Below are 12427 nucleotides of genomic sequence, written 5' to 3'. Positions count from 1 at the left end.
ATATGGTGCTAATACTGTAGTGATGTTCTTTGGGCATGCGCACTTTTCTTCCCTTTTTAGAGTTTGTGGCAGTAATTTAAGGATTCAGTAGGAATACAGTAGCCACTGTTGTGTTCTGCTTGATGAGAATGCATCCTGAGTGACTTACATGATGTAAGTCTAGACTCTTGAACTAAAAAACTTCGGTATTATTGTATGAAATAGCAGGGATTTTAAGCTGTGGTGGATGTTCCAGAGAAGACTAAATTTGACCCATTTGCAGATTTTCATTTTTTGTAAGCACCAATGACAGCAACATGGGGAAGGAGTATTTGCTGCCGGGAGGGGAAGTTGTAATGAGTAAGAAGTACATGGAATGCAGAAAATGGTCCAACATCCTTGTTGGTTGAATCAGACTGACTAGAACTGCAGAATGGAAAATGAAAGGAGGTTGCTACTGCTTTTTACTTGTAGCTGTTCAAAATTATGGTTAGGCTAATAAAAAGTTGAAATCTCTGTAGAATAACCATTTCCAAACTATGTGGAGGTAGTGTTATGCATGACCCCACAGAACAGCACTAAAGTGAGTGTTACTGTCATGTTGTACCAGCAGTGGCATCATCTTTCTGAAGTTAGGAGAAAAGCAATTGCTGAATGAGGTTGTTGCTTTGCCATTGGTCTCTTTTTATTTCAGCTTTGGGACATTTTTACAGTATGACTTATGTAAACAAAAGCTAAGTGGCGATGTTTGCAGTTACAAGAAATAACCTGAGATCTCATCTGAAAGAGCCTTAAAAGGGAAATAAACACAATTCAGAAATGTAGTAGTATTAAACAGAGACAGTAATTAAAAAGCAGTTAACAGAATTGACCATGCAATAATAAAATAAGTATTTGTTCTAAAAAATGTTATTCTAAAAATAAAAAAAAAACAACTGGAAAAAGGCAACCAAAATCTGGTGGCTTTTCTTAGAAAAGTAACTGGAACTTTAAGTAGGGGGTTGAACTAGCTGACCTTCTGCAGTGCCCTTCAACCCGAATTATCCTGTCCTAGTGCTCCGGTTCTGTTACAGGCTAGCATTTTTCTTGTAACACACCTGCTACTTTTTACCTAGGCTTGCATGCAAATGTTATCCCTGTCATTAGGCAAGCACGCAGTTATATTTTTTCATTTGACTTAATAGAGATGCTGTTTCAAAACCTCCGACCCTGGCTGTGCACTGATTTTGGTGGGTTCTCTATGTATTCATGTGTCCCATGGGGTTCTCAGCAAGAGGCCAGTAAGATGACTAATATGAGTAATACTAACATGATCTGAGTCAACATTTGAGCTCATGCTTACGTTTGTATTTCTTTAACTTGTTTCACTTACAATTTCTTTATCAAAAGGTGAACGAGGAGCTTTCTTGAATTTCTGAATATGGCATTTTAAAATTATTCTGTGAGATAGATCAGTCTTCATGCAGATGTGAAAAACTGTACAAAAATGTGAATATACAAAGAAGCTTCTTTGTTGTAGTTCTGCTGAAGGAACGGTGATCCATTTTTATTTGCTGCATACACATAGATGCTTTCTGCTGCATACTGTGCTCATCTAGAGAGTAGATCGTATGTCTCACTTGAATTGGTTGTGCACGACAGTACAGTGACAGCGACAAGGTACAAGTGTAAGGTAGGTTGTCACTGTCAGTTGCAACCTGTAAGATGCTCAGAGGGAGAGGGTGGTGCCTCACTCAAATGTCAAGCTCTGTGGTTTATGCAATACTGGATGCAGAGAGGTCTGGTTCACGTGGACAATGATGACCCCCATGTGTTATGTAGAATGACTTGCCTAGAAGGCAGTTGTCCATCTAATTTTGGTTGTGTAGTTACTGTTTCGCACAGTCAAAGCTAAATCTTTAAATCTGATTTGTAGAAAAAAACCTGTCTAGTCTGGTGCAGGCACCTATTGATTTAAAATCAATAGAAACATTGTCCCTTTCTGAGGTGAGTTTTCTCTGCATCTGTCTTTGACAATGACTTCCACAGCAGCATTACGTGGTTCCTTTTGTTGTTAGTAGTTTGCTTTTTAATCATGGTTGCACATTTCCTTGTATTAGGAAGGGAAGTGTACTCTTGCTGCTTAAATTTTCCGTCTTCTTGGTTTTCGTCTGGTTTTGTGTGGTGCTTTTTTTTTGCAGGGGTGGGGGAAGAGGGGTAAATGTGTGCATTTTCTTTTTTCTTAGAGTCTTTAGTATTTGTTCACAGCTCATACAAATCTATGAACTAATTCTGTTTTTCTGTGTTTTTTACGATGTCACAAAAGACAATATTCCAGGTGAATTGAGAATGTTTTCAATACCTTTCTTCATCAGAGCACTTTTTCTTGTCTCTTGTGTGCCTGTATTAAGCAGAGATTCTGCTGAGCTGCACATCCTGTGAGTGGTTGTTTTGTTTATCTGCTTACATTTGGCTTAAAATGTAATGTCACGTGCGAATAACTGCAAGTTTTTTTTCAGGGGTATATTATTTTATGTTTGTTGACATCAGATGTTATCTGTCTTTTGTTTTTTTTTGCTTGGCTAGCTCTCAGTTTTGATCCTGCTCAAGTCTCATGTAAGCCGGTTATCACCAAAGTTGTTTTTAGGCTAGGACTTTGAAAGTGCTTATATGCTTGCATAAATGTGTATGGTGTGGTATTTCTTGCTCTGCATGCAGCCCCACGTGGGATCTTTTCTGATGTTTACCCCAGTTCTTAATCTATGTGTTGTTCATGGTGTAAGGTTTTTTATCGACAGGTCAGTGGAGCTGATTTAGCTGGTATTACCTTTATCATTCTGCTTATGTGCTTGAGCAGCTGCAGTATATTTCAGGACTTAAGATAGTCCTTTACAGATGTTTTAATTAAATGGATTTATTATACATGTTCAAAGTATTGTGATTAAAGTTATTAGCATGTACAATTAAAACTTTTAAAATGCTTCTTATTGTGAATTCACTGGTCTCAAGGATTCATTTTTTGTAGTATTTAGTGAGAGTAACTATCAAATCAGTTTTAATCAGTTTTTTAGACCTTTTTTGCACAGTCTATATCATCCTGTTTACCAGAAACTGTGCAAGAATTTTGAGAGTTTTTTTTGGTGAGTGGATAATATGTTAGAGGAATAGTGTTAGCGTACAGGTCTGGTATGCTTTAAATGAGTATTTTCCATCTCTGATATCTGTTAGTCTTGTTTGTCTGCAAGGATTTCATAGTTGTCACAAAAATGTTCATCACTATTCATTATTTCATAATACTGGATATGGTTTGGTTTTCTAGTACTGTCAGATATTTCTAAAGTAAGAAACCTTTGCCTTCTAAATATCCAGTGTTGATACATAAACATACAGTTCATTTGGTACCTGTACTTATCAAACAGTTTTTAGAGGCCTCAGTTATTCAAGTGCATTTAAATTGGGAGGCCTTTTAATTTCAAAATGAAATTATGGGATTGCTTGCATGGATTCAGATATGGAGGTATGGGTTGCAGGTGATGTTTGGGTTATGTATTAGGTAAAATTTGACTGGGAGACTAATGTAAGACTATTTGAGGACAAAGACAGTTGGAAAACAAACATTAATTCCTAATGAAAGAGAGGTTTATAAACTATAGAGAGAGAATTACAAACCATGAAGTCACAAAGATCTAAGAATAAGGTGGAGTTGTAGTTTTATCATGTGTATTAACTGTTCTCTTAAGCTGTCTTTGTTCTCAAGACTTTTCTTTCCTTAGCCTCTCACAAACACTGGAATCTGCTGTTTCCTCGGTTGTGTAAACACAACAGCTTTTTATAGGTCTGTGCTATAAACTGTATCACAAGTGACCTAAGTTAAAATTAATTTTTTTTGTCTCATTTGGAACAAGTGGCATGAGGGAAAGGGAGCGGACAGGAAAACTTCTTAAGCTGGCTTGCAGTGTCAGAGAAAATGTTGTGTAATCGCATCCTGGACAACCCCAAAGATGGACTGAGCTACAAAAGAAATGTTGGGTTCCCAGTGGAATTGGAGGGCACTGGATTGCACAAGACCCAGATCCTCAGCTGTGGGCAGTAAAGCTTGTGTCAATCCAACAGCTGGCTCCCAAAAGACAGACTTTGGAACTACTCTAACAACTATGTAAATAGGTGCACGGTTATCTTTTAATTGCCGCATACCTGGGTTTTCATAAACCTTTGTAACTGTGCTCTCTGTCAGGGAGCTTGTGAAAATGTACTTCTGGCTGCTTTTCTCCTAACCTGGCTTCTTCAGTTAAAGGTGATTTCAAGGTAACATTAGGGCATTCTATTCCTATGTATCTTCTCTTCCCTAAAATTGGAGACTAGCCCACTAAAACCATGTTTTGGACATTGCGAGGAAGATGGACATATACTGAATTTCAGTGAGTATTTCATAAGCATGCTTGCAGAAGCTGGGGATGAGCATATTAGATTGAAGTTTGTGATAGCAACAGTGCAAAACTTAGTAAAACTTACAGGTGCTTTGCAAAGTAGGTGTGAAAATGAACTGGAGTCTTCAGTTTTCATTGTTACGCATTGGCAGACCTAAAATCAGTGTGATGAAATAGGTGTACATCAAAGTGGAGAATAAATAAACCAGAGAATTTATTTGGCTGAGGTGTAATGAGATTACACCAGAATCACTCAGAAACAAATGAATTTGAAGCTAGGTTTGCAATGTAGTTGCATGTGTGATTGTAGCATACATAGGTGTACCTGAACTTGTTCATATTTCAGCAGTTGGAAGCCACAGCAGCTTAAACCATACAGGACACTGAAAGTTTCTCATGGCCTTTGCCAACCAACGGGATGCACATGTATAAGCAGTGTTTAGAAGGATATCTTTAGACTGCAGCACTCTTAAGCTGTGCCATAATTTTCTTGGGCTTTGGTATTTTTTCCAGGTTTCTTTCCAAAGAGCTCTGCCACTTGCTGAGATTGCTATCTTATTGCCCTGGTTTCAGCCAAGACAGAGTTAATTTTTCTGCAGTAGCAGTGAGGGGGTAGAGCCTGGGCCCATGTGGCAGTGTCTAGGTTGTTATTCTATACCATGCACTTCATCCTGTTGGAAGTAGGGTGATCTCACTTCTGGAAAGAAGGGTGTGGCATCAGGTCAAGAAGAAGTGTGGTGGGAAGAGGGAACCTGGGGTCTTTAGGGAGCGTTTTGCATGTAAATCACCCTCTTTTGTACACTTCTGTTATTAATACTGTTGCTGTTACTGTCCATTTTCTTATCTCATTGCTGTTTCCAGTAACTTGTTCTTACATCAACCTGCAATCTCTGCCTTTTGTTTTTTTCACTGAAGTGGGGACATGGAGGGAACAGCCAAGATTTCTTTTTAGTGAGAATTCCAAACTGGGAATACTATTCCTAAATTATGACACTGATCAATAATTCTGCCAGTTAACCCACAAAGCTGAATTTTAAATTCACTTTGGAATGCAGAAATGTTTTTACTTTGTTTTTTTGAAAGAGATCATAGTATTTGGCAATTTTTATGGTTTTTTTTCAATAATTTTTTAACATAATTTTTTCAATAATTTTTTAACATAATTTTTTCAAACTTTTGAACCTGATGTAAAAATTTTTGGTAGGTTGATAATACATGATGTCTCTTCTTGTAGTTTGTTATGCTGTGATGTGGTTGTGCGGTTGTTATAACTATGCAGGGTGGTGAAATAATATTTTTTAGTCAGACTTTTTAGAAGGATATTTGAAGTTTGTCATGACTTGATATTACAGATATACATTATCTGCATGCCATAATATGCTAGAAGGCATTGACTGTCTGGTTTCTTATCCTTACAGTAGACTTGTGGACTGCTCAACCAAATTCTATGAAAGGCCTTTAAGGAGCTTTATATTTAGGTTTTCTGAAACCATTTCTGCAAATACTGAAAAAGTATTAGTTTTGAACAGCATATAGGGCACTTGGTGCTTTGTCCTAGTGTGTCAAACTATTTTGCTCCCTCTCCAACATCTGTAGTATGTCTTGGGTAGAAAACTCAGTATTATTTTGAGTTGATGCAACATAGCTTAAGTGTTTCTAAGTGAGAATGCCTAAAGGGAAATTGCCTTGAGTGTCCTTTATCATGCATTTAATGGGTTAAATATCCATGAAGCCAGGAAAAGTGATGGTCCCCTTTCATGCTCAGGGGACGCGCAGAATGAAAACAAGAGCATGTCATCCCTGATTTTCAGTGGACAAGCAGCTAATAGATATGAAAAGGATTTCTTTAAATTATTGTTTGTTTTAAAGAAAACTGTTTGGAGGTTGTAGTTACAATTCTGCTAAAGCCTAAATTTAGTCAAATGTTGTAACTTTTAGTTAAACATTTAGTTAGACAGATACTGTATAGAACCACAGAATAATTTAGTGAAGTGGGACCTCAGTTGGTTTCTGTTTCAAAGTTCTGCATGAAGTAGAACTTTGGGTCATAACAGGTACAAAGCTGTATCCAGGAAGGTCATAAAAATAGCCAAGAGTGGAGATAACATGTCAACCACTGGGCCATCATCTGGGTGTCAAACATTCTCTTTATTTCCTCTCTGAACATTTTGTGTTTCAACTTGCTCCTGTTGTCTCTTGTCCTGTGGATGGAGGACAAGAGCTTGGCTCCATCTTGTGCATAACTTCCCTGTTGGTCCTGGGGACTGCTGTTAGGCTCCCCCAGTCTCATCCAGGTGGGATAGACCCTGCTTCCTAGTCTGCCCTCATAGGGTCTGTGCTACAGCCTCCAACAGTGTTGGTGGCCTCTGCTGAGAACTTGTTCCCATTTGCCAGTGGTTTTTTTTCTATGTTAGGGCAGTGGAATAAGACCTAGATTCAGAATTTTAAATTCAGCTAAGATCTGAATGCTGATGAGTTGCTAAATAAAGGCCAGGACAGTAGGTGGCCAGAGACTTTCCAACAACCAAACTGGGAATATATTCTTCCCCCAGTTTGTGTAAAAATAACCATTCGATGATGAACGATGATTGGTTTAAATCCTTGAAAAATACTGTGACCCAGGCTGTTCAGCTCATGTAATTGACTGAACGTTCAATCTTTATTGAACTGCATGGTTTGAAAAACGTAGTATGTTTTATATAAATTTATTTTGTTCTATAACTTTTCATTGTAAGTATTGTATTTAATAATGTCAGCTGTATTTTTTTTGATGGTTTCCTATGTTTTTGTTACATTTCAATTTTACAAATGCAGTGTGCAAAGAGTAAGTTAAAAATTACTGTAGTTGAAAATTGTAGCCAATGTGCTCTTTGGCATAATTTAATTACTTAAAATTCAAAATCTAGATTGAACTCATTAAATTCCATCTCTTCTTACATAAAAATGCACCATAATGTGTCTTGTTTAATTAAAAACATTAGTGCAGAGAACTATTTGATTCCTTGAGTATAAAACACATGGAACAACAGTTTAAAAAGTAAACGTGCTACATGAATGGTTTATATTAAATGCTCTCTTTAATTTCTGTCATAACTTCAAAAATATATTTTTAATTTGAATAAATCAATTTGTCTGGCCATTAGATTGCTGAGTACTTAAGTATACATGACATGAATAGAACACATGTATTTATATTTTGGTAGTTTTTTGGTGTTTTTTGTTTGTTGTTTGTTTTCTTTTAATTTTATCTTTGAGTCTGTAATATTCATGGACTGTTAAACCAGCTGGAACTTTTGGAGTGTTTCAGTCATTTGTTTTTGTCAGGTCATTAAACTTCAACCTGTGGATACCAAAGCATTCTGTTTTGCTGGAATGAATGTCTTCTAGAGCTGGTTACAAGGGTGTGCCAGTGCAGTTTGGTTCTTTGATCAAGCTGAATTTCTGCATACAAGTTTACAAGTTTTAATATTTGCCTTTCTTAACTGTTTCTCTGTGATCTCATTGCATACTAATAAAGTTAATTCTGGAATGCAGTTTTCTTCCCTTTAAGAAACATAAATTTATTGTGCATCAGTGTGCCATTTTTTTTGCACCATTTAACGACCTCAAAATTTGTTTAATAAGAGCTTGTACTAGTGATATTATTTGTGCCTAAAATTCTTCCATTTCTTACTGAGGTTTGCTCTTGTACTTGAGGAGCTAAGTATATACATAATATTAGAATACTTGCCTTGTTTCCACTTCTTTTTGGTTTCTATTGCTTTTTAAAGTTCATGTTCCTCACTCTTTTCGTATTATAATGACCTAAATTATTAGGCTGCTTTCTTGATTATGAAATATTAAGGGGAAAGAAGAAATTTTAAGAAATCCGGTTGTAAAGCAAAATAACATCTTAATTACTTCCCCTATTAGGCAGAGGTATATTTTCAGAGGCAGTAAACATGCAGGAATTATCACTATGGTATTATTGGTTGAAACAATATTTTGCTTACTTCTGGTTAAGAAGAAAATCTAATTTCTCATTGAACTGTTCTTTATAATGCATTACAGTGATTCTAGTATACTTACCTGTTGTTTGGTACAGTATCTTTCTTATCTAGACATAATTTCCAGTTACTCACTAAGCCTTTAGAGGAAGAAACTGAGCAAACAAAACTGCTGTACATCCTTTTGCTGTTAGGGAATTAAGGTGGTAAGTCATTGTCACCGATGACGTTTACAGGAGAAAAAAGAGAAACCAAGGGAAGAAAGTATTAAAGCCTTTGTGGCAAAACCATAATGCAGCAACAAGGTTAAATGGGCATGCAGACTCATTTGGTAAGATTTTGGTAAGCTTACACAGCAAGTGGTAGGAAAAAATGTTTGTTTAAATTGTTAATTTGAACTTTCTAATATGAATGATACTGCACCACACACAAGATAACTGTTTTGAACTTAGAAATAAAAGAAGATTGTCTTTGTCAAAGACATGGGGATATAATATATATATATATATTATAAAATATATATAAGGTCATAAGCATAATATAACCTTAATGTTTCTAAATGGTTATATTTCTAGTGTTGTAAGAAAAGGAATTTTCCTCTTTTATCACAACAGTAAAAATACTTCTGCATTCCTTTCTTAGAGTAGTGGAGCATGAGGTGAATTTACAGGCAGAAGCCCAAACTCAATAGGATTCTGGAAATAATATGGGCTTAAAGTAAGGAGAGAGCAAGAATGTAAACGGCTTTGTCTCATCATCCTTCCAGAGGCCTCTGTTCGTTACCTTCTTACTATCTCTATACTCTTTTTTTTTTCAGAACTTTTCTCTCATGTTCAGCCACATCTCTCCTGTTGAGGCTTTGTTGCTTTCTTACATTTCTTCGTCTGATCACATTAATAAAACAACCATTAGCCATTCTGCTCTGAATCAAGTAGGTATTAAGATTGCTTTCTGATCTTGACACTAGTCAATGTCTGACCTACTTGGAATCAACCTTCATGGCCCACATCTAGCCAAGTATTTTGTCTTTCAGTTTTCATTGCAGAAACAACCTTTTGTCTTCCTGGATCTGTTGTCCTCAGATTTACTATAGCCAACTCACTGGCCAAGTTTTGAGTGCCTCTGGAGAGAAAATGGGAAGAAAATAAGATAACCAAAAAAGCACTTTACAGCACCTTAAATAAGATTAGATTTGCAAGCTGGGCAAAGCTATATTAAGATTATCTTTTTTGGAGTTGGAAAACTGACTTTCAGTTGGAGGAGAACTATTGCTGGTTTTGAAGAAGAAATTAGTTTTGATTTTTTAGTGGAAAAACCAAATTTCTTGTGAAAAACAGATTGTGAAAAGACTCAGTTCTATTAGCCTCAGTGGGTAAGGGTGTAGTATTTTGATTAGAATTTTTTTTTTTTGGTGTGTGAGGAAGGAGAAGTATCGGTATTTTGTCTGGAAGGAAAGCAGAAACTGGCAGGTTGCTTGGTAGTATATCAGAACTGATGTTTAATCTGAATACAAGGATAATGGTAGGAAGTCAAAATGTATTACAAATGAGGGAAAGAAGATACAGATGATGGGTAATTAAGAAGGTGCAAGAAACCCAAGTTGGTTAGAGAATGAGGCTGGTATTGCTGAGCTTGTGGGTTCAATCCCCACGCAGGCCATTCACTGTAGACTTGGGCTCTGTGATCCCTGTGGGTCCTTTCCAACTTGGAATATTTAGTGGTTCTTAAAGTTACAAGCGTCCTTGTTTCTTTGTCTGTGAAGTGTCACAAAAGTGAACTGAGTGTTCTGTGAAGGTGTGGGTAGATGAGTGGTTCTGTATGGAAATAGAAATGGGTGCAAATCCTTGTATGTCTTGTTAACTTTAACTGTTGCTGTACATATTTAATTATTCCAGCAGTAGTAACTGTTGGAAAGTACTGTGTAATGTCAAATTTCAGTGAGGCTGCTGTATTGACAGTGGAGAGGTCCTTTGTGATGAGACTTTGGAAATGCTCTTTTATAACCTCAGTATAGACAATTGATCTAAGAAAAGATTGATCATCTGGTAGTGTTTGAAGCAGGCATTCATGCTATCTGCAAGTGTTTTGCTCAGTGTTGGTTTCCCATGGTTAAGGGTGTGGCACTCTAGCTGTATGTGAGCATTAAAGATTTCATAATTTAAACTAAAAATTTCTCTGAACTAGTGTTCATTTCTCCAGGAAATACTGGATCTTGCATGTGTGTGCACATATCCCTTACTACTTTTTCACCAATACTTTTATAGTTTCTGGGCAGGGAAATAAGCAGAAGTATGTATTTCAGTCTAAAATTCTCAATATCTAGAACTCGAACGTCATCCTTTCATTTTTTAGGCCATGTGATGGAGTAAAGTATCAGCTTAATAATAAACCTTTTATTGATGATGCCTCCATCTCCTGACACAGATCATGCATAGGATTGGTTTTGCAATTACAGTTTGTGATGTCTTATTTTCTCTTTTATTTTAAAGTTTCATTTTATCTGTGTAATGGATGAGACCCTTTTGATGTCATAATTAAAATACTGGATCACAGTACTTATTCACTGGGTGAACTGCTGCATTATATTTTTTGTTACTGAAACAATGACATACTCATAAGTACGGTGCTGTAAGCGCAATGTTTACTTCAAAATGTTATACAATTCTGTTATTTTTATGAGAGGGAGTCTTTAATAGGCTGTTATTGCATATGTACAGAACGTTAGTCATTCTGTATTTTAAATTATGATGTGCTTTTATTTCATTGAATATTGGAGTCACTTCTAGGTAATTATTAGAAATTCATATGCCTTCCAAATGTGATAGAGCATTTTAAATGTGTATGGCTAATGCTACTGTTTCTGCTAGTTTCAAAACATTTCAAAAGTACTCTTGGTGTTCAGCAAGTAGATCATCAAAATGTACTGTTGGACTAGTTCACACAAAGTCTGGCTTTAGCAAATCTCATTATATGATTACAGCCATACTTAAAGTGTTAAATTGTGTGTACAAGTAATGAAAGAAATGGCAGGTCAGCTGTGGATTACACAGACTATGTGGGAGTGTCAGTTTGATAATTTGTGTGTCTTTTCATTTTTGTCCTTGTAACCTAAAATCCTGGTTGACTTAGGAACATCATGTTCACTGTCAAGGCTACTGTGATAACTAAACCATTTATTTAGAACAGATGCAGGATATCTAGACTTGATAACAGCAACACATCATCTGACATATGCAATGGTGTGTTTCTTTCACACAAAAAACAGAAGATGAAAAAAAACCCTTATGTAATTTTTAGCTCACTCATAGTGCTGAAACTTCTGAAATTGGTAATCTAAACTTCATCACAGGCAGAAATGAAGTAATTTGCAGTGCAGAGGTAAGAAAAAATTGTCAGTTTTTGTGGCAATACTACCTCTAGTGATTACATGAACATGACTTTTCTAAAATCTTTTTCTAGATATATTTCCTTGTATGTTCTAGGGTTTATATAAGTTTTTAACTTGTTTCCCCATTAGAAGACATTCTTTGAGGGTTGCCTGTTTGCAGATTATCGATAATTTCTACTTGCAATGGATTATTTAAAATTATCGACTTGAGAACCGTTATACAAGAAGACATGGAAGATTATCAACTCCAAAAGCAACTTGTATGCTCTTGAGTGATAAAGAAATGAAATACTGGGGAGAGCTGGCTCTTTTGTCTTCTACCAAAAGGAAAAAAAGCCCAAACCTCTCAAAGGGGCAGAACCAGTTCCTTTGAGGAGTCCAGCTGCTAGAAAAGGAAGGAGGAAATAGGAAATGGAGAATACCCTGAATAAACAAAGGAAAAGGAACTTAAAGTGGAGAGCTTTTACAAAATACAGAATAGATCCGGGATATAGAGTAAAGTGGCAAGAAGAAGAGTGGGATTCTTTCTCCTCCTTTTTTTCCTTCTGTCTTTTTCAGGGCAGGGAGAGGATTATGATGTATAAAAGAGAATGGAGGAACAAAACCAGAAAAAAATGGAAGGGAATTTAGCTACCAGCATAATTATAGTTCTGCTGGGCTAAATGCTC

At 36.3% G+C, this 12427-nt stretch overlaps 1 protein-coding gene across 2 annotated transcripts in view; it reads left to right on the top strand.

Annotated features, from left to right (window-relative positions):
• JAK2 (Janus kinase 2) overlaps positions 1 to 12427 on the top strand; it is an 87257-nt gene that overhangs the window by 1146 nt on the left and 73684 nt on the right. Inside the window, exons 1-2 of one of the 2 annotated variants that reach the window (XM_059493147.1) lie at positions 1556 to 1651; positions 2285 to 2396. The exons of the other annotated variant lie outside the window; for it this stretch is intronic. The gene's annotated coding sequence lies outside the window, so the exon portion shown is untranslated. Of the gene's footprint in view, positions 1 to 1555; positions 1652 to 2284; positions 2397 to 12427 lie in introns of those variants that run through there. 2 annotated transcript variants of the gene reach the window in all.

The sequence above is a fragment of the Ammospiza nelsoni genome, chromosome Z (genome assembly GCF_027579445.1).
Source record: "Ammospiza nelsoni isolate bAmmNel1 chromosome Z, bAmmNel1.pri, whole genome shotgun sequence".
Lineage (NCBI taxonomy): Eukaryota > Metazoa > Chordata > Aves > Passeriformes > Passerellidae > Ammospiza > Ammospiza nelsoni.
The sequence above is the reverse complement of the archived record's forward strand: the minus strand, read 5'-3'. Positions and strand labels throughout refer to the sequence as shown.